The 23,646-nt window shown below is 38.0% G+C and overlaps 2 non-coding genes across 2 annotated transcripts; both read left to right on the forward strand.

Moving 5' to 3' along the window:
• The first annotated feature begins 1,572 nt into the window (after positions 1-1,572).
• TRNAR-GCG (transfer RNA arginine (anticodon GCG)) lies at positions 1,573-1,644 on the forward strand. Its single transcript has one exon. It is a non-coding gene; the product is annotated as a tRNA-Arg (tRNA).
• A 6,589-nt stretch (positions 1,645-8,233) lies between these two features.
• On the forward strand, positions 8,234-8,305 carry TRNAC-GCA (transfer RNA cysteine (anticodon GCA)). Its single transcript has one exon. It is a non-coding gene; the product is annotated as a tRNA-Cys (tRNA).
• Positions 8,306-23,646: the final 15,341 nt, after the last annotated feature.

Here is a 23,646-nt window from a genome sequence, read left to right on the forward strand (position 1 = left end):
AACTGTGGTGGAAACCAATAATATGCCCTTAATGAACTGTATTAATTTGTACAGCTGACCAGAAGTGCACTGATGTGATTAGTTCTACAAGTTCCATACAGTCACCCACTTTATCACCTTTTTAAAAAAGAGCAGTTTTCAGCATTCAAGGGTTTAACTCAGTGGTAGAGCATAGGAATGCAGTTCAAGAAGTCCCTGTTTCATAACCATATACCCTCTTCAATAGATCCTGTTAAAATGTTTTTCAACCCAATGCACTGTAAGAAACAATAAGATATATCATCATTTCATATACAAAACAATGAACATTGGGTTTAACTATGCTCTTAGCACACAATCAACAAACTGCAGTAGAGAAGCAGCTACATTTTGCAGAATTTGTGCATTTGACAAAATATTTTTTTTCCATGTTCCAAGATCTACATGTGATACGAAATGTATGAATTCTTGCAATGGAAACCTCACTGTATTTTACCATGGCAGATAAAGGACATCCTTCGCACCCCATATACTTATAAGGAGGTTTTGGTGGCTGAAAATGCTTTGCTTTGATGGTGATTGCATGTTGCTTGCACTTTGTACATATTACTGAATTAATAAAGGTGAACATTTCAGTAATGGGGCTATAGCTCAGGGGTAGAGCATTTCACTGCAGATCAAGAGGTCCCTAATTCAAATCTGGGTGCCCCCTTGTCCAACTGTTTTACCTGTAGAAATATTTTTTAATTAAATAAATTGAAGTAAACATTTACAATCTTAGCATTTTATGTAATGAGCAACACATTTCTACATTTGAAATACTCCTGATTATCACCTGAAACATAGGGTAAACATCATTAAGCTGTTTAGGATTTCTGCATATGATACAAGCTGTGTTTTACATTCACCCAAGTTCTACTGGTGATATTATCAGTTTGAAATAGTCCATTGGAAGCTCATATGAATGTTATAAAACTGTGGTGGAAACCAATAATATGCCCTTAATGAAATGTATTAATTTGTACAGCTGACCAGAAGTGCAATGATGTCATTAGTTGTACAAGTTCCATACAGTCACCCACTCTATCACCTTTTTAAAAAAGGGCAGTTTTCAACATTCAAGGGTTTATGTCAGTGGTAGACCGTAGGAGTGCAGTTCAAGAAGTCCCTGTTTCATAAACATATACCCTTTTCAATAGATCATGTTAAAATGTTTTTCAACCCAATGCCCTGTAAGAAACAATAGGATATATCATCATTTCATATACAAAACAATGAACAATTGGGTTTAACTATGCTCTTAGCACAAAATCAACAAACTTCAGTAGAGAAGCAGTTACATTTTGCAGAATTTGTGCATTTGACAAAAGATTTTTTTTCCATGTTCCAAGATCTACATGTGATACGAAATGTATGAATTCTTGCAATGGAAACCTCACTGTATTTTACCAAGGCAGATAAAGGACATCTTGTGTACCCCATATAGTTATAAGGAGAGTTTGGTGGCTGAAAATGCATTGCTTTGATGGTGATTGCATATTGCTTCCACTTTGTACATAATACTGAATTAATATAAGTGAACATTTCAGAACTGGGGGTATAGCTCAGTGGTAGAGCATTTGACTGCGGATCAAGAGATCCCTAGTTCAAATCTGGGTGCTCCCTTGTCCAACTGTTTTACCTGTAGAAATATTGTTTTATTTAAATTGAAGAAAACATTTACAATCTTAGCATTTTATGTAATGAGAAACACATTTCTACATTTGAAATACTCCTGATCATCTCCTGAATCATAGGGTAAACACCATTAAGCTGTTTAGGATTTCTTCGTATGATACAAGCTGTGTATTCCATTCACCCAAGTTCTACTGGTGATATTATCAGTTTGAAATAGTCCATTGGAAGCTCATATGAATGTTATAAAACTGTGGTGGAAACCAATAATATGCCCTTAATGAAATGTATTAATTTGTACAGCTGACCAGAAGTGCACTGATGTCATTAGTTCTGCAAGTTCCATCCAGTCACCCACTCTATCCCTTTTTTAAAAAGGGCAGTTTTCAGCATTCAAGGGTTTATGTCAGTGGTGGAGGGTAGGAAACAGTTCAAGAAGTCCCTGTTTCATAACCATATACCCTCTTCAATAGATCATGTTAAAATGTTTTTCAACCCAATGAACTGTAAGAAAATATAAGATATATCATCATTTAATATACAAAACAATGAACAATTGGGTTTAGCTATGCTCTTAGCACAAAATCAACAAAATGCAGGAGAGAAGCAGTGACGTTTTGCAGAATTTGTGCATTTGACAAACGTTTTTTTTCCATGTTCCAAGATCTTCATGTGATACGAAATGTATGAATTCTTGCAATGGAAACCTCACTGTATTTTACCAAGGCAGATAAAGGACATATTTTGTACCCCTTATACTTATAAGGAGGGTTTGGTGGCTGAAAATGCATTGCTTTGATGGTGATTGCATGTTGCTTTAACTTTGTACATATTACTGAATTAATAAAGGTGGAAAATTCAGAACTGGGCATATAATTCAGTGGTAGAGCATTTGACTGCAGATCAAAAGGTCCCTAGTTGAAATCTGGGTGCCCCCTTGTCCAACTGTTTTACCTGTAGAAATATTTTTTTAATTAAATAAATTGAAGAAAACATTTACAATCTTAGCATTTTATGTAATGAGCAACACATTTCTACATTTGAAATACTCCTGATCATCTCCTGAAACATAGGGTAAACACCATGAAACTGTTTAGGATTTCTTCATATGATACAAGCTGTTTTTTACATTCACCCAAGTTCTACTGGTGATATTATCAGTTTGAAATGGTCAATTGGAAGCTCATATGAATGTTATAAAACTGTGGTGGAAACCAATAATATGCCCTTAATGAAATGTATTAATTTGGACAGCTGATCAGAAGTGCACTGATGTCATTAGTTCTACAAGTTCCATACAGTCACCCACTCTAACACCTTTTTCAAAAAGGGCAGTTTTCAGCATTCAAGGGTTTAACTCAGTGGTAGAGCATAGGAGAGCAGTTCAAGAAGTCCCTGTTTCATAACCATATACCCTCATCAATAGATCCTGTTAAAATGTTTTTCAACCCAATGCACTGTAAGAAACAATAGGATATATCATCATTTCATATAAAAAACAATGAACAATTGGGTTAAACTATACTCTTAGCACAAAATCAACAAACTGCAGTAGAGAAGCAGCTACATTTTGCAGAATTTGTGCATTTGACAAAAGATTTTTTTTCCATGTTCCAAGATCTACATGTGATACGAAATGTATGAATTCTTACAATGGAAACCTCACTGTATTTTACCAAGGCAGATAAAGGACATCCTTCGCACCCCATATACTTATAAGGAGGGTTTGGTGGCTGAAAATGCTTTGCTTTGATGGTGATTGCATGTTGCTTGCACTTTGTACATATTACTGAATTAATAAAGGTGAAGGTTTCAGAACTGGGGGTAAAGCTCAGTGGTAGAGCATTTGACTGCAGATCAAGAGGTCCCTAGTTCAAATCTGGGTGCCTCCTTGTTCAACTGTTTTACCTGTAGAAATATTTTTTTTATTAAATAAATTGAAGAAAACATTTACAATCTTAGCATTTTATATAATGAGCAACACCTTTCTACATTTGAAATACTCCTGATCATCTCCTGAAACATAGGGTAAACCCCTTGAAACTGTTTAGGATTTCTTCATATGATACAAGTTGTGTTTTACATTCACCCAAGTTCTACTGGTGATATTATAAGTTTGAAATAGTCCATTGGAAGCTCATATGAATGGTATAAAACTGTGGTGGAAACCAACAATATGCCCTTAATGAAATGTATTAATTTGTACAGCTGACCAGTAGTGCACTGATGTCATTACTTCTACAAGTTCCATACAGTTACCCACTCTATCACCTTTTTAAAAAAGGGCAGTTTTCAGAATTCAAGGGTTTAACTCAGTGGTAGAGCATAGGAGTGCAGTTCAAGAAGTCCCTGTTTCATAACCATATACCCTCGTCAATAGATCCTGTTAAAATGTTTTTCAACCCAATGCACTGTAAGAAACAATAGGATATATCATCATTTCATATAAAAAACAATGAACAATTGTGTTTAACTATACTCTTAGCACACAATCAACAAACTGCAGTAGAGAAGCAGTTACGTTTTGCAGAATTTGTGCATTTGACAAACGTTTTTTTTCCATGTTCCAAGATCTACATGTGATACGAAATGTATAAATTCTTGCAATGGAAACCTCACTGTATTTTACCAAGGCAGATAAAGGACATTTTGGTACCCCTTATACTTATAAGGAGGGTTTGGTGGCTGAAAATGCATTGCTTTGATGGTGATTGCATGTTGCTTGCACTTTGTACATATTACTTAATTAATAATGGTGAACTTTTTAGAACTGGGGATATATCTCAGTGGTAGAGCATTTGACTACAGATCAAGAGGTCCCTAGTTCAAATCTGCGTGTCCCTTGTTCAACTGTTTTACCTGTAGAAATTTTTTTGTATTAAATAAATTGAAGAAAACATTTACAATGTTAGCATTTTATGTAATGAGCAACACATTTCTACATTTGAAATACTCCTGATCATCTCCTGAAACATAGGGTAAACACCATGAAACTGTTTAGGATTTCTTCATATGATACAAGCTGTGTTTTACATTCACCCAAGTTCTACTGGTGATATTATCAGTTTGAAATGGTCAATTGGAAGCTCATATGAATGTTATAAAACTGTGGTGGAAACCAATAATATGCCCTTAATGAAATGTATTAATTTGTACAGCTGATCAGAAGTGCACTGATGTCATTAGTTCTACAAGTTCCATACAGTCACCCACTCTAACACCTTTTTCAAAAAGGGCAGTTTTCAGCATTCAAGGGTTTAACTCAGTGGTAGAGCATAGGAGAGCAGTTCAAGAAGTCCCTGTTTCATAACCATATACCCTCATCAATAGATCCTGTTAAAATGTTTTTCAACCCAATGCACTGTAAGAAACAATAGGATATATCATCATTTCATATAAAAAACAATGAACAATTGGGTTAAACTATACTCTTAGCACAAAATCAACAAACTGCAGTAGAGAAGCAGCTACATTTTGCAGAATTTGTGCATTTGACAAAAGATTTTTTTTCCATGTTCCAAGATCTACATGTGATACGAAATGTATGAATTCTTACAATGGAAACCTCACTGTATTTTACCAAGGCAGATAAAGGACATCCTTCGCACCCCATATACTTATAAGGAGGGTTTGGTGGCTGAAAATGCTTTGCTTTGATGGTGATTGCATGTTGCTTGCACTTTGTACATATTACTGAATTAATAAAGGTGAAGGTTTCAGAACTGGGGGTAAAGCTCAGTGGTAGAGCATTTGACTGCAGATCAAGAGGTCCCTAGTTCAAATCTGGGTGCCTCCTTGTTCAACTGTTTTACCTGTAGAAATATTTTTTTTATTAAATAAATTGAAGAAAACATTTACAATCTTAGCATTTTATATAATGAGCAACACCTTTCTACATTTGAAATACTCCTGATCATCTCCTGAAACATAGGGTAAACCCCTTGAAACTGTTTAGGATTTCTTCATATGATACAAGTTGTGTTTTACATTCACCCAAGTTCTACTGGTGATATTATAAGTTTGAAATAGTCCATTGGAAGCTCATATGAATGGTATAAAACTGTGGTGGAAACCAACAATATGCCCTTAATGAAATGTATTAATTTGTACAGCTGACCAGTAGTGCACTGATGTCATTACTTCTACAAGTTCCATACAGTTACCCACTCTATCACCTTTTTAAAAAAGGGCAGTTTTCAGAATTCAAGGGTTTAACTCAGTGGTAGAGCATAGGAGTGCAGTTCAAGAAGTCCCTGTTTCATAACCATATACCCTCGTCAATAGATCCTGTTAAAATGTTTTTCAACCCAATGCACTGTAAGAAACAATAGGATATATCATCATTTCATATAAAAAACAATGAACAATTGTGTTTAACTATACTCTTAGCACACAATCAACAAACTGCAGTAGAGAAGCAGTTACGTTTTGCAGAATTTGTGCATTTGACAAACGTTTTTTTTCCATGTTCCAAGATCTACATGTGATACGAAATGTATAAATTCTTGCAATGGAAACCTCACTGTATTTTACCAAGGCAGATAAAGGACATTTTGGTACCCCTTATACTTATAAGGAGGGTTTGGTGGCTGAAAATGCATTGCTTTGATGGTGATTGCATGTTGCTTGCACTTTGTACATATTACTGAATTAATAATGGTGAACTTTTTAGAACTGGGGATATATCTCAGTGGTAGAGCATTTGACTACAGATCAAGAGGTCCCTAGTTCAAATCTGCGTGTCCCTTGTTCAACTGTTTTACCTGTAGAAATTTTTTTGTATTAAATAAATTGAAGAAAACATTTACAATGTTAGCATTTTATGTAATGAGCAACACATTTCTACATTTGAAATACTCCTGATCATCTCCTGAGACATAGGGTAAACACCATGAAACTGTTTAGGATTTCTTCATATGATACAAGCTGTATTTTACATTCACCCAAGTTCTACTGGTGATATTATCAGTTTGAAATAGTCAATTGGAAGCTCATATGAATGTTATAAAACTGTGGTGGAAACCAATAATATGCCCTTAATGAACTGTATTAATTTGTAAAGCTGACCAGAAGTGCACTGATGTGATTAGTTCTACAAGTTCCATACAGTCACCCACTTTATCACCTTTTTAAAAAAGAGCAGTTTTCAACATTCAAGGGTTTAACTCAGTGGTAGAGCATAGGAATGCAGTTCAAGAAGTCCCTGTTTCATAACCATATACCCTCTTCAATAGATCCTGTTAAAATGTTTTTCAACCCAATGCACTGTAAGAAACAATAAGATATATCATCATTTCATATACAAAACAATGAACATTGGGTTTAACTATGCTCTTAGCACACAATCAACAAACTGCAGTAGAGAAGCAGCTACATTTTGCAGAATTTGTGCATTTGACAAAAGATTTTTTTTCCATGTTCCAAGATCTACATGTGATACGAAATGTATGAATTCTTGCAATGGAAACCTCACTGTATTTTACCATGGCAGATAAAGGACATCCTTCGCACCCCATATACTTATAAGGAGGTTTTGGTGGCTGAAAATGCTTTGCTTTGATGGTGATTGCATGTTGCTTGCACTTTGTACATATTACTGAATTAATAAAGGTGAACATTTCAGTAATGGGGCTATAGCTCAGGGGTAGAGCATTTCACTGCAGATCAAGAGGTCCCTAATTCAAATCTGGGTGCCCCCTTGTCCAACTGTTTTACCTGTAGAAATATTTTTTAATTAAATAAATTGAAGTAAACATTTACAATCTTAGCATTTTATGTAATGAGCAACACATTTCTACATTTGAAATACTCCTGATTATCACCTGAAACATAGGGTAAACATCATTAAGCTGTTTAGGATTTCTGCATATGATACAAGCTGTGTTTTACATTCACCCAAGTTCTACTGGTGATATTATCAGTTTGAAATAGTCCATTGGAAGCTCATATGAATGTTATAAAACTGTGGTGGAAACCAATAATATGCCCTTAATGAAATGTATTAATTTGTACAGCTGACCAGAAGTGCAATGATGTCATTAGTTGTACAAGTTCCATACAGTCACCCACTCTATCACCTTTTTAAAAAAGGGCAGTTTTCAACATTCAAGGGTTTATGTCAGTGGTAGACCGTAGGAGTGCAGTTCAAGAAGTCCCTGTTTCATAAACATATACCCTTTTCAATAGATCATGTTAAAATGTTTTTCAACCCAATGCCCTGTAAGAAACAATAGGATGTATCATCATTTCATATACAAAACAATGAACAATTGGGTTTAACTATGCTCTTAGCACAAAATCAACAAACTTCAGTAGAGAAGCAGTTACATTTTGCAGAATTTGTGCATTTGACAAAAGATTTTTTTTCCATGTTCCAAGATCTACATGTGATACGAAATGTATGAATTCTTGCAATGGAAACCTCACTGTATTTTACCAAGGCAGATAAAGGACATCTTGTGTACCCCATATAGTTATAAGGAGAGTTTGGTGGCTGAAAATGCATTGCTTTGATGGTGATTGCATATTGCTTCCACTTTGTACATAATACTGAATTAATATAAGTGAACATTTCAGAACTGGGGGTATAGCTCAGTGGTAGAGCATTTGACTGCAGATCAAGAGATCCCTAGTTCAAATCTGGGTGCTCCCTTGTCCAACTGTTTTACCTGTAGAAATATTGTTTTATTTAAATTGAAGAAAACATTTACAATCTTAGCATTTTATGTAATGAGAAACACATTTCTACATTTGAAATACTCCTGACCATCTCCTGAAACATAGGGTAAACACCATTAAGCTGTTTAGGATTTCTTCGTATGATACAAGCTGTGTATTCCATTCACCCAAGTTCTACTGGTGATATTATCAGTTTCAAATAGTCCATTGGAAGCTCATATGAATGTTATAAAACTGTGGTGGAAACCAATAATATGCCCTTAATGAAATGTATTAATTTGTACAGCTGACCAGAAGTGCACTGATGTCATTAGTTCTGCAAGTTCCATCCAGTCACCCACTCTATCCCTTTTTTAAAAAAGGGCAGTTTTCAGCATTCAAGGGTTTATGTCAGTGGTGGAGGGTAGGAAACAGTTCAAGAAGTCCCTGTTTCATAACCATATACCCTCTTCAATAGATCATGTTAAAATGTTTTTCAACCCAATGAACTGTAAGAAAATATAAGATATATCATCATTTAATATACAAAACAATGAACAATTGGGTTTAGCTATGCTCTTAGCACAAAATCAACAAAATGCAGGAGAGAAGCAGTGACGTTTTGCAGAATTTGTGCATTTGACAAACGTTTTTTTTCCATGTTCCAAGATCTTCATGTGATACGAAATGTATGAATTCTTGCAATGGAAACCTCACTGTATTTTACCAAGGCAGATAAAGGACATATTTTGTACCCCTTATACTTATAAGGAGGGTTTGGTGGCTGAAAATGCATTGCTTTGATGGTGATTGCATGTTGCTTTAACTTTGTACATATTACTGAATTAATAAAGGTGAAAAATTCAGAACTGGGCATATAATTCAGTGGTAGAGCATTTGACTGCAGATCAAAAGGTCCCTAGTTGAAATCTGGGTGCCCCCTTGTCCAACTGTTTTACCTGTAGAAATATTTTTTTAATTAAATAAATTGAAGAAACCATTTACAATCTTAGCATTTTATGTAATGAGCAACACATTTCTACATTTGAAATACTCCTGATCATCTCCTGAAACATAGGGTAAACAAACACCATTAAGCTGTTTAGGATTTCTTCATATGATGCAAGCTGTGTTTTACATTCACCCAAGTTCTATTGGTGATATTATCAGTTTGAAATAGTCCATTGGAAGCTCATATGAATGTTATAAAACTGTGGTGGAAACCAATAATATGCCCTTAATGAAATATATTAATTTGTAGAGCTGACCAGAAGTGCACTGATGTCATTAGTTCTACAAGTTCCATACAGTCACCCACTCTATCACCTTTTTTAAAAAGGGCAGTTTTCAGCATTCAAGGGTTTAACTCAGTGGTAGAGCGTACGAGTGCAGTTCAAGAAGTCCCTGTTTCATAACCATATACCCTCTTCAATAGATCCTGTTAAAATGTTTTTTAACCCAATGCACTGTAAGTAAAAATATGATATATCATCATTTCATATAAAAAACAATGAACAATTGGGTTTAACTATGCTCTTAGCACAAAATCAACAAACTGCAGTAGAGAAGCAGTTAGGTTTTGCAGAATTTGTGCATTTGACAAAAGTTTTCTTTCCATGTTCCAAGATCTACATGTGATAAGAAATGTATGAATTCTTGCAATGGAAACGTCACTGTATTTTACCAAGGCAGATAAAGGACATCTTGCGTACCCATTATAGTTATAAGGAGGGTTGGGTGGCTGAAAATGCATTGCTTTGATGGTGATTGCATGTTGCTTCCACTTTGTACATATTACTGAATAAATAAAGGTGAACATTTCAGAAATGGGGCTGTAGCTCAGGGGTAGAGCATTTCACTGCAGATCAAGAGGTCCCTAGTTCAAATCTGGGTGCCCCCTTGTCCAACTGATTTACCTGTAGAAATATTTTTTAAATAAATTGAAGAAAACATTTACAATCTTAGCATTTTATGTAATGAGAAACACATTTCTACATTTGAAATACTCCTGATCATCACCTGAAACATAGGGTAAACACCATTAAGCTGTTAGGATTTCTTAGTATGATACAAGCTGTGTTTTACATTCACCCAAGTTCTACTGGTGATATTATCAGTTTGAAATAGTCCATTGGAAGCTCATATGAATGTTATAAAACTGTGGTGGAAACCAATAATATGCCCTTAATGAAATGTATTAATTTGTACAGCTGACCAGAAGTGCACTGATGTCATTAGTTCTACAAGTTCCATACAGTCACCCACTCTATCACCTTTTTAAAAAAGGGCAGTTTTCAACATTCAAGGGTTTATGTCAGTGGTAGAGCGTAGGAGTGTAGTTCAAGAAGTCCCTGTTTCATACCCATATACCCTCTTCAACAGATCATGTTCTACTGTTTTTCAACCCAATGCACTGTAAGAAACAATAGGATATATCATCATTTCATATACAAAACAATGAACAATTGGGTTTAACTATGCTCTTAGCACAAAATCAACAAACTGCTGTAGAGAAGCAGTTACGTTTTGCAGAATTTGTGCATTTGACAAAAGTTTTTTTTCCATGTTCCAAGATCTACATGTGATACAAAATGTATGAATTCTTGCAATGGAAACCTCACTGTATTTTACCAAGGCAGATTAAGGTCATCATTTGTACCCCTTATACTTATAAGGAGGGTTTGGTGGCTGAAAATGCATTGCTTTGATGGTGATTGCATGTTGCTTCCACTTTGTACATATTTCTGAATAAATAAAGGTGAACATTTGAGAAATGGGGCTATAGCTCAGGGGTAGAGCATTTCACTGCAGGTCAAGAGGTCCCTAGTTCAAATTAGGGTTGTAACGGTATACCGGTACAAAAACCGTTGTCAATTTCATTTTGTGTAAATAACCGTTACCTTGTTTGTAACGGTAAACCGATTGAACTGTTGTTTTTGTTTTGCAAGTCTGCACTTCAATGAATGCATTGCAAATTGCATATAGGGCTGGGCTGGCTGTGTTGTTCACAGTGAACCTGGAGGAGGTGGAGTTTGCCCAGGCCCAGGCTTGGCTCGGCTGATGCATTGCAAATTGCATATAGGGCTGGGCTGGCTGTGTTGTTCACAGTGAATCTGGAGGAGGTGGAGTTTGCCCATGCTGGGCTGGCAACAGTGAGCCTGGAGGAGGTGGAGTTTGCCCAGGCCCGGGCCCAGGCTAGGCTAGGCTGGGCTGGCTTCAGCAAGCCTGGGAGTAGAGGAGGTGGAGTTTGCCCAGGCTGGGCTGGCAACAGTGAGCCTGGAGGAGGTGGAGTTTGCCCGGGCCCGGGCCAAGGCTGGGCTGGGCTGGCTCCAGTGAGCCTGGAGGAGGTGGAGTTTTCCTGGGCTGGAACATTCCGGAATCAATGCACGTGTCACTGTCAGAGACAGTTGAGGCTCCGTTTATGCTCCATATAAACCCTGCTGTCACACTTCCGAAAGCTACGTGCTGTGCCAGATTTCAAAGGTTCCAAGAAGGTAAGCAGCCCCCACACCAGGTCCTCTATCCTCTTTTTCTTCCCTCCCGTCTCATGGCCTTCTTTCCTGCTTCTCCCCCTTTGTTGAAATCTAGGCCCAAGTGATGAATGTGCCCTTAACACGTGTTAGTGCAAATTAAATGTGTTTTTATTCTCTGTGTTATTGTGAGCCTGAATGAATGTGCATGGTGCGCGATAATCTACCTGTTGGCAGATGAGGGTGAAATGCTACTGAGCGCATGATATGATATGGCATTTATAACGCGCCTATAAACAAAAGTGTTTGTAACCTATTACGGAATCACTCGTTTACAAATACCCACTTAGCATTCACATTCACAATATATCCTTTATTGAAATCGAAACTGCACCCCACTCACTCCCTGTGCTTTTAAAAGCTCTCCAGTCGTTTACAAATACCCACTTAGCATTCACAATATATCCTTTATTGAAATCGAAACTGAATCTCACTCGCTGTGCTTTTAAAGCTCTGCAGATCCCGATAGCACGCGCCTCGCTCACTTCTGCCACTTCCACTCTCACAGCCAGGCGTTCGGAGGCTGAGAGTCTCCAAACTCTCCAACACAGATCTCACACCCTCTGCAACCCACCCCCCATGGGGAAGAACTCAACGCATACATGCCATTCATGGGCACGTGCGCAGAGCATTTGTGTAGGTAAAAACGCACACGTTTGAATGTGTAGGTGTGGGTAAATATGGAACATGCATCGTGCTAAGGTTGTTCTGAAATGCATTTGTATACGTGCGTCACGCCCAATGCATTACAATACCTAAGTACACAGTAGGTGAGCACTGCCTGCCATACGTATTATTCATAATTATGTAGTGCCTTTACAGGTTGCACACTATAAAACCTCAAACCAATCAATCATGTGCATGCAGTTAACTTTCCAGAAAGATCCTACATGTGAAACTGGAACCACGGGCCAAACCGTCTTACTTGCCCTGGCTGCCCTCCCCAGTTCTTTCCAGCGTTCTCTCTCTGTATTTTCTTTTGTTACACAATGCTCCATTGAGTGCTGGTTTGGATCGTACTATATACGTTCCATACAGACACACATAGCTAGAAGTTTTTTCTTCTGGTGCACATGAGCATTCTGCATCCAGAATCACTGCTGAGTGTGGGAATCGGAAAGCCAGCATTGCAGACAACCGACTGCAGTGCCCACTTACTTCACCCAACTACTGCATCACACTCTTGTTTCATACAAATGTGCTGAAATAGATCATGTTCCATTCTTGTACAGTTTATAAATAAAGGCCAATATGTCGAGAATGTAGTATGATATGAGCCTAAAAGCTAAGAGTGCTTGATTATTTCACTCCTAATAAGGGACAACTTAATTTCCTGCCCAATGAAGTGTACTACTTACAAGATGGAGAGGAGACATGAAGAGACTGTGTGAGAGTCAAATGCTTGTAGCTATTTTTTGACACGGGCATTGCGTTTTTTATGCATAAAATTTGAAGCTCTATATTTTTAAACAATTGAACCCGTTTGTGTGCATCAAGCAGGGAAATGTGCGCTGTCATGATAAGTTGTCAGGACCAGCTCTGTACAAAGCAGAGCCATTGCAAGAGCAACAAGTTGGCCCCTGGCGCCCGCACCTTGCCCTTCATGCCACATTATGCCCACACCACTACCAGGAGTTCTAGGGGCCTACTATCTGATAGTGGAGACTTCTCTCTGCTTCAAATTATGTGTTCGGGTCACTAAATGCAGTTTAAACGCATTATACGGGAAAGGAGCGTCATCACGTCTTGTGTTTACTGTTGCTCCATGCAATACGGTGTAAACACGAGTGCTTCAATTGTGGCCCCTGCACACATACAAAGGTTGTACACTTTAACATTGCAAGTTACATTTGCTCTTAGGGTGAGAATTCACTGCAAATATATTGCTCTTTTCTGACTGTGATCCTAGCAGTTGGATGAAGTACCAAAAGAACAATGACCAGCTGATTTGAACTAACGCATTTGAAATGTATTTCATTGTACCTCAAGCAGATCAAAATGGGGGTTAATTAATGCACCTTCCGCCTGCTGGCGCAAGCAGCCTTCCAATTAAGTGTTTTCCTAAAAGATGAAACTATGAATGGATCAATCCGGAGTCAGATTAATATCTAATTTATAATCCCTCTAATCACAAAACGCCCATAATTAGCTTTCTGCTAATCGCAATGCCAGGCGGAAACATGTATGTCTCTCTTATCTAATTAAACAATTATCTTTTCTTATCAGTTGCCATCGCTTCTGGAAGAAATATAGTATATATTACAGTATATATATATATATGCCAGTCGACGTTGAATGTTGAAATGATTTGCACACAGCAGACTTTGCTTTATTTTCTTAGTCATGGATGGGGGACACTATGTGAAAGATTGTTCGAGTAGGTTTGTGGTAGTGAGCTTGCTTCTACTGCACATCCTTGATTTAGCCCCTCGGAGCGTCCATTCGTTAATTAAAGGAGGCAACCCTCACACACACAAACACATTATTATGGACTGAATACGAAGGAACTGTTTTCCTTAGAAAATGTACATATTCTGCATTTTAAAAATGCAAATTGCACAAAAATGGAGAAGCTGCCAGTTGTAAATGGGAGCGCGCTATTCAACCGGTGGCCTAGCCCTTTTTCGATGAAATGCCCTCGCCCGCATATAATCCAGCGATACACAAATGAGTGCACGACAGTTCTGTGCAGGGGGGTTGGTGCACAGCAAAACATGAACCAAACCTGCATGTTTGCACCAGGCGAGTCTTCTGGATACAAGGACAGAATATATACTTACCTCCTCGTATGCAACCCCCTGATCTTACTAATTGATATTTGCATACACCCTACAATTCATCTAGGAGATATTCTTGATTGCTATATCATGCACCCTGGTGTGAATAGTTGCAACTATATCATTTGAAAGGACATACATACACTTGCATATGAACTGCGTTATGCATACACCCATGCATCATTAATTGGTTGGTATATATTATGCACGTGTATATTACTAAATGGTGCAAGTATGCACTTTACCTCTGTTAGATGATTAAAATATAAACTCCAATATCATGAACTGATTTACAGCTACAGTAATGTATGAATACACCAGTACTATTCAATAAAAGAATGAAATCTGATATGCGTGTGTGACTGTATAGTGATGGGCCCAGCCAGTATTTTAAAAAAGGGTCCTCCACATGTCAAGATTGCAGTGAGGGAAGGGAACATGTTTGGGAGGGGAAGGTTTTAAGGACCAGGACACACTCATTGGGCAAGGTGTAAAATGTATTCTGCCTATTTGTTCTTTTCTAGCCTTGGTGAAAGAATTTAATTTTCCTCTTGTAGTACATCAGAGGGGAGAGTGCATTGGCTGAGAGCCTGTAGGAAAGCAGAGCGCCGCCGCCTTCCGCATCTCATGTTACAATTGAGGTAAGATGTGTGGGGCAGAGAGGAAGAAATGAGCTGACTACTGCTAGCGGGAGAAGGGCCTTGTGTGGGCCTATTGATTGTGTTGCCACTATATGCCGGACAAGTAGGCTACTTTTTGTTGTCGTTGCAAACGCGCTTCTAGCACTTGCAGACTCACTCCTATTCCAACCTCCAACTCATTCCCAGTACCTTCAATCAGGGGTGTACTGGCCTATAGAGAACTCTGGAGATTTTCCAGTAGGCCTCTGCACTCTGGGCCTCTTTTGTGTGATAACATATTTTATTTCCACATTTTCTCATGGGAAAAGGGTTGGGCTTGTTGAAAATGTGTAATATGGGGCCACTTTGAACATTATTTCCAGGGCCCCTTTTGGTCCAGTCCACCCCTGCCTTCAATTTGCCCCCCTTGTTCCCCAACCACACTCTGTGATTGGGCCTGTTGCCCTGTGTTAACATCTGCGAGGGTCCAAGACCCTTGCAGGCTTACCAACCGGTATGATTTAACATTGTGGTTAGAAGGTAAGTTTGGTGCAGCACTACTATGCCACTACCCATCCAAATGAGTCTGTCCTACAAAAGATCTTTGTGAGCGAGTTACCTCACGGGTCATATGTTAATAATTAAAAACCTAACCTCGTATGATCGTATACATGCACCAAATAGTAGAGGTTTGTTGCAAAGAATCTGCATATCTGTTTGTTATTACACAACTTATTTTATTACATCTCTTCAAATCACTGAAAGTATAGTGGTCTTAAATAGATTTTTCAGGTCGACATTATTTTGCATTCTGGGAGTCGACTTATAGCTGTGTTTGCAGACTTTGCTTGATCCCTGCGGCTGTCAGTTTCCTCCTGTATTATCACCTCAGTCATTGGCTTAACAATCATCTGTTCCAGCCACTTCTTAGCTACGGCATTTCGCAGGCCATCGGTAATTGGGCATGTAGTGTTTCACATCCATGCTGGGTGGCCATCTCTTTTGACTCTTGATTCAAGACACAAGATGGATTTCCAGCAGGGATCTGAAACACTAAATGCACATTTGCCTATCCCAATTCCCAATCCTTCTTTGTCACTAGACTGACTATGGCATTCAGAGGCACGCACCTGTTGGAGTAGAGTAGACATTATAATGGAACAAAAAAAGGATCTCCACTTTTCTTTTTTACATTATAATGGAGACAAAAGAAATACAGCTGGTGGGTGGGGCTCGTTATATTATAGCCAGTAGCCACAGATTATTTAAGAGCCTTCAATCGGCGGCCCCGGGCCCACCCACCTGTATGTATTTCTTTGTCTCACCCTTATGTATTCCATTTCCTGTCTGTGACATGTAAAGTAAAATGTCACATCAGACATCACATTAGGTGTGTGTCAGTCTAAAAGCACTTGTATGGTTCTACTTAAAAGGAGAGGGGATTGACCTCACAGTTAGACTAATAACTTGAATCTATCAGAGTTAGTGACTTGTTGATGTTGAATAGTACTGTAACTGTACAATCACTGCCACAGACTGAATCAAAAGTCAATAAGGCTATTTTATTTCCAATTTCAGGGTCAAATAGTGAGGCAGATTTATACAAGTGCAGCTAGAGCAACTGTTAGGCGAAGTAGTGAAAGCAACCAAATCCAACAATGATGGAAGAGGTAGATGAACACCATGACACTACCGACACCGCCGGCCCATCATGTGAGGAAATGCTGCTGTACCCTCCCATGAAACGTAGAACTTCAGCAGTGTGGAACTACTTTGGCTACGCTAAAATCAGAGGAGAAATAAAAGAAGATGGCTTTCCCATTTGCCGTGCCTGTGCCAAAAAAATTTCAGCTAAGGGTGGAAACACATCTAATATGTTTACGCATCATCGAGAGCATCATCCAGCCCTTTTTCTAGAAACCCAGCCGTCCATCAAAAGGAAACAACTTGCTCATCCTGCCACTTTCACTACTGCAGCAGACTCCACAGAAGCATCATCCAGTACAAAGGTATTTTTAGTTTTAAACTTAACGTTCATCACCAAATAAAATCATCATGATTAGGAGCTTAACATGTGCATTGCGCACTAGTGCAGTGCACTGCATCACACAGGCCCAGCTTGAACTGGTGAGGTGCTGCTGCCTTGGCGCTGGTGTGTGGGGCTGTCCACATGTAGATGAATTTAACTTACCTACCTTAGTTTACTTTTGAGTTAATTTTTTTGCATTTGCATTTGCAGTGGTGCCGCCAATCCCCAGAAAACCTCACTCAATATACAATGGAAAAAATGTTTGAGAAGCAAAAGAAATATGACCGTACCTCTAAATCTGCAAAACAAATGAATGCTGCTGTTGCTTTCTTCATTGCAAAAGATATGGTTCCCTATTACATAGTAGAAAGACCAGGTTTCAAGCATTTAGTAAACCAGCTGAACCCTAAATACGAACTTCCATCGCGAACATTTTTTTCTGGAAAAGAAATCCCAAAATTGTATTCAGCTTTGAGAAATGAAGTGCAGGAAGCTGTTGGCAGAGCCAGGTGGTTTGCAGCAACTACAGATCTTTGGACAAGCAATGGTGGCAAAGGGGAGCCATACATTAGCCTGACACTCCACCACATCTCATCAGAGTGGGTCATGCAGTCTCACTGCTTGGAGACACTGTATGTGCCTGAAGACCATACTGCAGAACACATAGCTGAAATATTTGAAGGCATGTTACAACAATGGCAGGTAGACATTAATAGACTTACATGTATTGGCACAGATAACGCCTCAAACATGAAGAAAGCATTTCAACAGGTACTTAAAGTACCACACTTAAGCTGCTTTGGCCACAACTTAAATTTAGGCATTCAAAAGTGTTTAAAAATTCAGCGCGTTGACACAGCAGTGAAAAGTTGCAGACGGCTGGTTGAGTCATTCAGCCGCAGCTGGAAGAAAAGACGAGAGCTAACCTTAAAACAAACTGATCTCAACGTTCCTAAACATTCCCTGATTCACGATGTAGTCACAAGGTGGGGCTCAACATACGACATGATAGAGCGCTTCACTGAGCAGCAGCAAGCGGTGTGTGCAGTTCTTGCGGCAGATAGAAATCTCTGGCATTTGATGCCAAAACAAAATGACATGACGAACCTTGAGGACATTTCATTAGTACTTGGATCAGTCCACATGTTCACAGATTCCCTTGCTAGTGGCACACGTGTCACCGCATCAGCAATCAGACCAATATTAAATCATATATTGAATAATGTTCTGGTTTGTGCTCCCACTGATCGTCCACTAGCGAGAGAAATGAAAGAAACTATTGCAGCAGACCTGAGCAGTAGATACGAGGCACCTGAAACACGATTGTTGCTTGACATCTGTTCATTCCTGGATCCAAGGTTCAAAGAACACTTCCTCAGTAATGTGTCTGATACAACAGAAGCAATAAAAGAAAATGCTTTACAAGAAAAACACAGCCTGGAAGAAGGTGAGGATCGGGAATCAGATTTTACCACTGCCACCATCACAAGAAATGGGACCCCCCAAGGTAGTGAAGAACAACAGAGTGAGCAGCAGCTGCAAAGCCTTGGCGTTCCATCACCAACTCCAGTAGTAGCAAGCAAAAAAACAATTGATGTTAATCCCAGAAAAGGTCTACATGATTTACTGTGGGAAATCACAGAAAGTGTGAAACAGTCCACTTCTATGGCAGCAGACTCTGAACCAGAAGCAGCAATCATTGCTCAAGTCAAACACTACAAAGCTCTGCCAATCCTTCAGGGAAATGAGGATCCGCTCATTTGGTGGAAACAACATCAAAAGGAATTACCCATTCTGTCACACCTAGCCCAAAAATACCTATGCATCCCAGCAACTAGTGTTCCTTCTGAACGTGTATTCAGTAGCAGTGGCTACATATTATCTCCTTTTAGGAGCAGACTATCTACAGAGCATGTAAACATGCTGGTATTTATGCATCATAATTTGTGATTTTTTTTTATTTTTCTAAAACGGAAGTGGTTTGTTTGCTGGTCACTCAGACTTGCGTTCTAATACCTAGAATTTTTTCAGACTTTGAGTAAGCAGATATATGATCTTTTTGACAGTTTTACCTTGGTAGTGTAGCTAAAACATAATTCAGCAAACCAAAAGTTTTGGCATAACCCCTGGGCACCCCTTCTCTGACCATCATTGTTCAGAAGGAACAAAACATATTGAATTTGCAAATTGGGCGTTCTTCCTTTTGTGATGGCAGGTAGATCTTGAAAAACGATAGTCTGGTCTGGGTGATTGCCCAGAGCTATGCCTGCAGTTGATTGACTTTTAAAACCTTCCAGCTATCCTACTTTGAGACCCTAGTGTCACACATGTCTTGGCATCCTCCTTCTTTAATTAAACTTCTAAAAAGGTTGTATTGGTTTACAAAGTTAAATAGGACCTCCTGCTCCGTTGAGTTAAAACTAAAATAAATGTTTGTAAGAAGAACTAAGACAACATCTTGGTGATGTTTTCTTGTTTGTGTATGGTGTCTTGTTGAAAATGTGACTCTTCCTGTCAAAATAATATTTAAGACAATGCTTATACACACGTGCGCGCTATACTGCGATAACCGCGGTATACCGTCATTTCAAATGAAGGTTATCATACCGTCAAAAAAATCAATATCGTGACATCCCTAGTTCAAATCTGGGTGCCCCTTTGCCCAACTGTTTTACATGTAGAAATATTTTTTAATTAAATAAATTGAAGTAAACATTTACAATCTTAGCATTTTATGTAATGAGCAACACATTTCTACATTTCAAATACTCCTGATCATCACCTGAAACATAGGGTAAACACCATTAAGCTGTTTAGGATTTCTGCATATGATACAAGCTGTGTTTTACATTCACCCAAGTTCTACTGGTGATATTATCAGTTTGAAATAGTCCATTGGAAGCTCATATGAATGTTATAAAACTGTGGTGGAAACCAATAATATGCCCTTAATGAAATGTATTAATTTGTACAGCTGACCAGAAGTGCACTGATGTCATTAGTTCTGCAAGTTCCATCCAGTCACCCACTCTATCCCTTTTTTAAAAAAGGGCAGTTTTCAGCATTCAAGGGTTTATGTCAGTGGTGGAGGGTAGGAAGCAGTTCAAGAAATCCCTGTTTCATAACCATATAACCTCTTCAATAGATCCGGTTAAAATGTTTTTCAACCCAATGCACTGTAAGAAAATATAAGATATATCATCATTTAATATACAAAACAATGAACAATTGGGTTTAGCTATGCTCTAAGCACAAAATCAACAAAATGCAGTAGAGAAGCAGTGACGTTTTGCAGAATTTGTGCATTTGACAAACGTTTTTTTTCCATGTTCCAAGATCTTCATGTGATACAAAATGTATGAATTCTTGCAATGGAAACCTCACTGTATTTTACCAAGGCAGATAAAGGACATATTTTGTACCCCTTATACTTATAAGGAGGGTTTGGTGGCTGAAAATGCATTGCTTTGATGGTGATTGCATGTTGCTTACACTTTGTACATATTACTGAATTAATAAAGGTGAACTTTTCAGGACTGGGGGTATAGCTCAGTGGTAGACCATTTGACTGCAGATCAAGAGGTCCCTAGTTCAAATCTGGGTGCCCCATTGTTCCACTGTTTTACTGTAGAAATATGTTTTTAATTAAATAAATTGAAGAAAACATTTACAATCTTAGCATTTTATGTAATGAGCAACACATTTCTACATTTGAAATACTCCTCATCATCTCCTGAAACATAAGGTAAACACCATGAAACTGTTTAGGATTTCTTCATATGATACAAGCTGTGTTTTACATTCACCCACGTTCTACTGGTGATATTATCAGTTTGAAATAGTCCATTGGAAGCTCATATGAATGTTATAAAACTGTGGTGGAAACCAATAATATGCCCTTAATGAAATGTATTAATTTGTACAGCTGACCAGAAGTGCACTGATGTCAGTACTTCTACAAGTTCCATACAGTCACCCACTTTATCACCTTTTTAAAAAAGGGCAGTTTTCAGCATTCAAGGGTTTAACTCAGAGGTAGAGCGTAGGAATGCAGTTCAAGAAGTCACTGTTTCATAACCATATACCCTCTTCAATAGATCCTGTTAAAATGTTTTTCAACCCAATGCACTGTAAGAAACAATACGATATATCATCATTTCATATACAAAACAATGAACAATTGGGTTTAACTATGCTCTTAGCACAAATTCAACAAACTGCAGTAGAGAACCAGTTACATTTTGCAGAATTTGTGCATTTGACAAAAGATTTTTTTTCCATGTTCCAAGATCTACATGTGATACGAAATGTATGAATTCTTGCAATGGAAACCTCACTGTACTTTACCAAGGCAGATAAAGGACATCTTTTGTACCCCTTATACTTATAAGGAGGGTTTGGTGGCTGAAAATGCATTGATTTGATGGTGATTGCATGTTGCTTCCACTTTGTACATATTACTGAATAAATAAAGGTGAACATTTCAGAAAGGGGGGTATTGCTCAGTGGTAGAGGATTTGACTGCAGATCTCGAGGTCCTTAGTTCAAATCTGGGTGCCCCCTTGTCCAACTGTTTTACCTGTAGAAATAAATTGAAGAAAACATTTACAATCTTAGCATTTTATGTAATGAGCAACACATTTCTACATGTGAAAGACTCCTGATCATCTCCTGAAACATAGGGTAAACACCATTAACCTGTTTTGGATTTCTTTCTATGATACAAGCTGTGTTTTACATTCACCCAAGTTCTACTGGTGATATTATCAGTTTGAAAAAATCCATTGGAAGCTCATATGAATGTTATAAAACTGTGGTGGAAACCAATAATATGCCCTTAATGAAATGTATTAATTTGTACAGCTGACCAGAAGTGCACTGAAGTCATTAGTTCTACAAGTTCCATAGAGGCACCCACTCTATCACCTTTTTAATAAAGGGCAGTTTTCAACATTCAACGGTTTATGTCAGTGGTAGAGCATAGGAGTGTAGTTCAAGAAGTCCCTGTTTCATAACCATATACCCTCTTCAATAGATCATGTTAAAATGTTTTTCAACCTAATGCACTGTAAGAAACAATAGGATATATCATATTTTATATAAAAAACAATGAACAATTGGGTTTAACTATGCTCTTAGCACAAAATCAACAAACTGCAGTAGAGAAGCAGTTACATTTTGCAGAATTTGTGCATTTGACAAAAGATTTTTTTTCCATGTTCCAAGATCTACATGCCATAAGAAATGTATGAATTCTTGCAATGGAAACCTCACTGTATTTTACCAAGGCAGATAAAGGACATCCTTCGCACCCCATACACTTATAAGGAGGGTTTTGAGGCTGAAAATGCATTGCTTTGATGGTGATTGCATGTTGCTTGTACTTTGTACATATTACTGAATTAATAAAGGCGAACTTTTCAGAACTGGGGTATAGCTCAGTGGTAGAGCATTTCACTGCAGATCAAGAGTTCCCTAGTTCAAAACTGGGTGCCCCCTTGCTCAACTGTTTTACCTGTAGAAATATTTTTCTAATTAAATAAATTGAAGAAAACATTTACAATCTTAGCATTTTATGTAATGAGCAACACATTTCTACATTAGAAATACTCCTGATTATCTCCTGAAACATAGGGTAAACACCATGAAACTGTTTAGGATTTCTTCATATGATACAAGCTGTGTTTTACATTCACCCAAGTTCTACTGGTGATATTATCAGTTTGAAATAGTCCATTGGAAGCTCATATGAATGTTATAAAACTGTGGTGGAAACCAATAATATGCCCTTAATGAAATGTATTAATTTGTACAGCTGACCAGAAGTGCACTGATGTCATTAGTTCTACAAGTTCCATACAGTCACCCACTCTATCACTTTTTTAAAAAAGGGCAGTTTTCAGCATTCAAGGGTTTAACTCAGTGGTAGAGCGTAGGAGTGCAGTTCAAGAAGTCCCTGTTTCATAACCATATACCCTTGTCAATAGATCCTGTTAAAATGTTTTTCAACTCAATGCACTGTAAGAAACAATAGGATATATCATCATTTCATATACAAAACAATGAACAATTGGGTTTAACTATGCTCTTAGCACAAAATCAACAAACTGCAGTAGAGAAGCAGTTACATTTTGCAGAATTTGTGCATTTGACAAAAGATTTTTTTTCCATGTTCCAAGATCTACATGTGATACCAAATGTATGAATTCTTGCAATGGAAACCTCACTGTATTTTACCAAGGCAGATAAAGGACATCCTTCACACCCCATACACTTATAAGGAGGGTTTTGTGGCTGAAAATGCATTGCTTTGATGGTGATTGTATGTTGCTTGTACTTTGTACATATTACTGAACTAATAAAGGTGAACTTTGCAGAAC

Source organism: Ambystoma mexicanum, chromosome 4q (assembly GCF_040938575.1).
Source record: "Ambystoma mexicanum isolate Mex_15411 chromosome 4q, UKY_AmexF1_1, whole genome shotgun sequence".
Classification (NCBI taxonomy): domain Eukaryota; kingdom Metazoa; phylum Chordata; class Amphibia; order Caudata; family Ambystomatidae; genus Ambystoma; species Ambystoma mexicanum.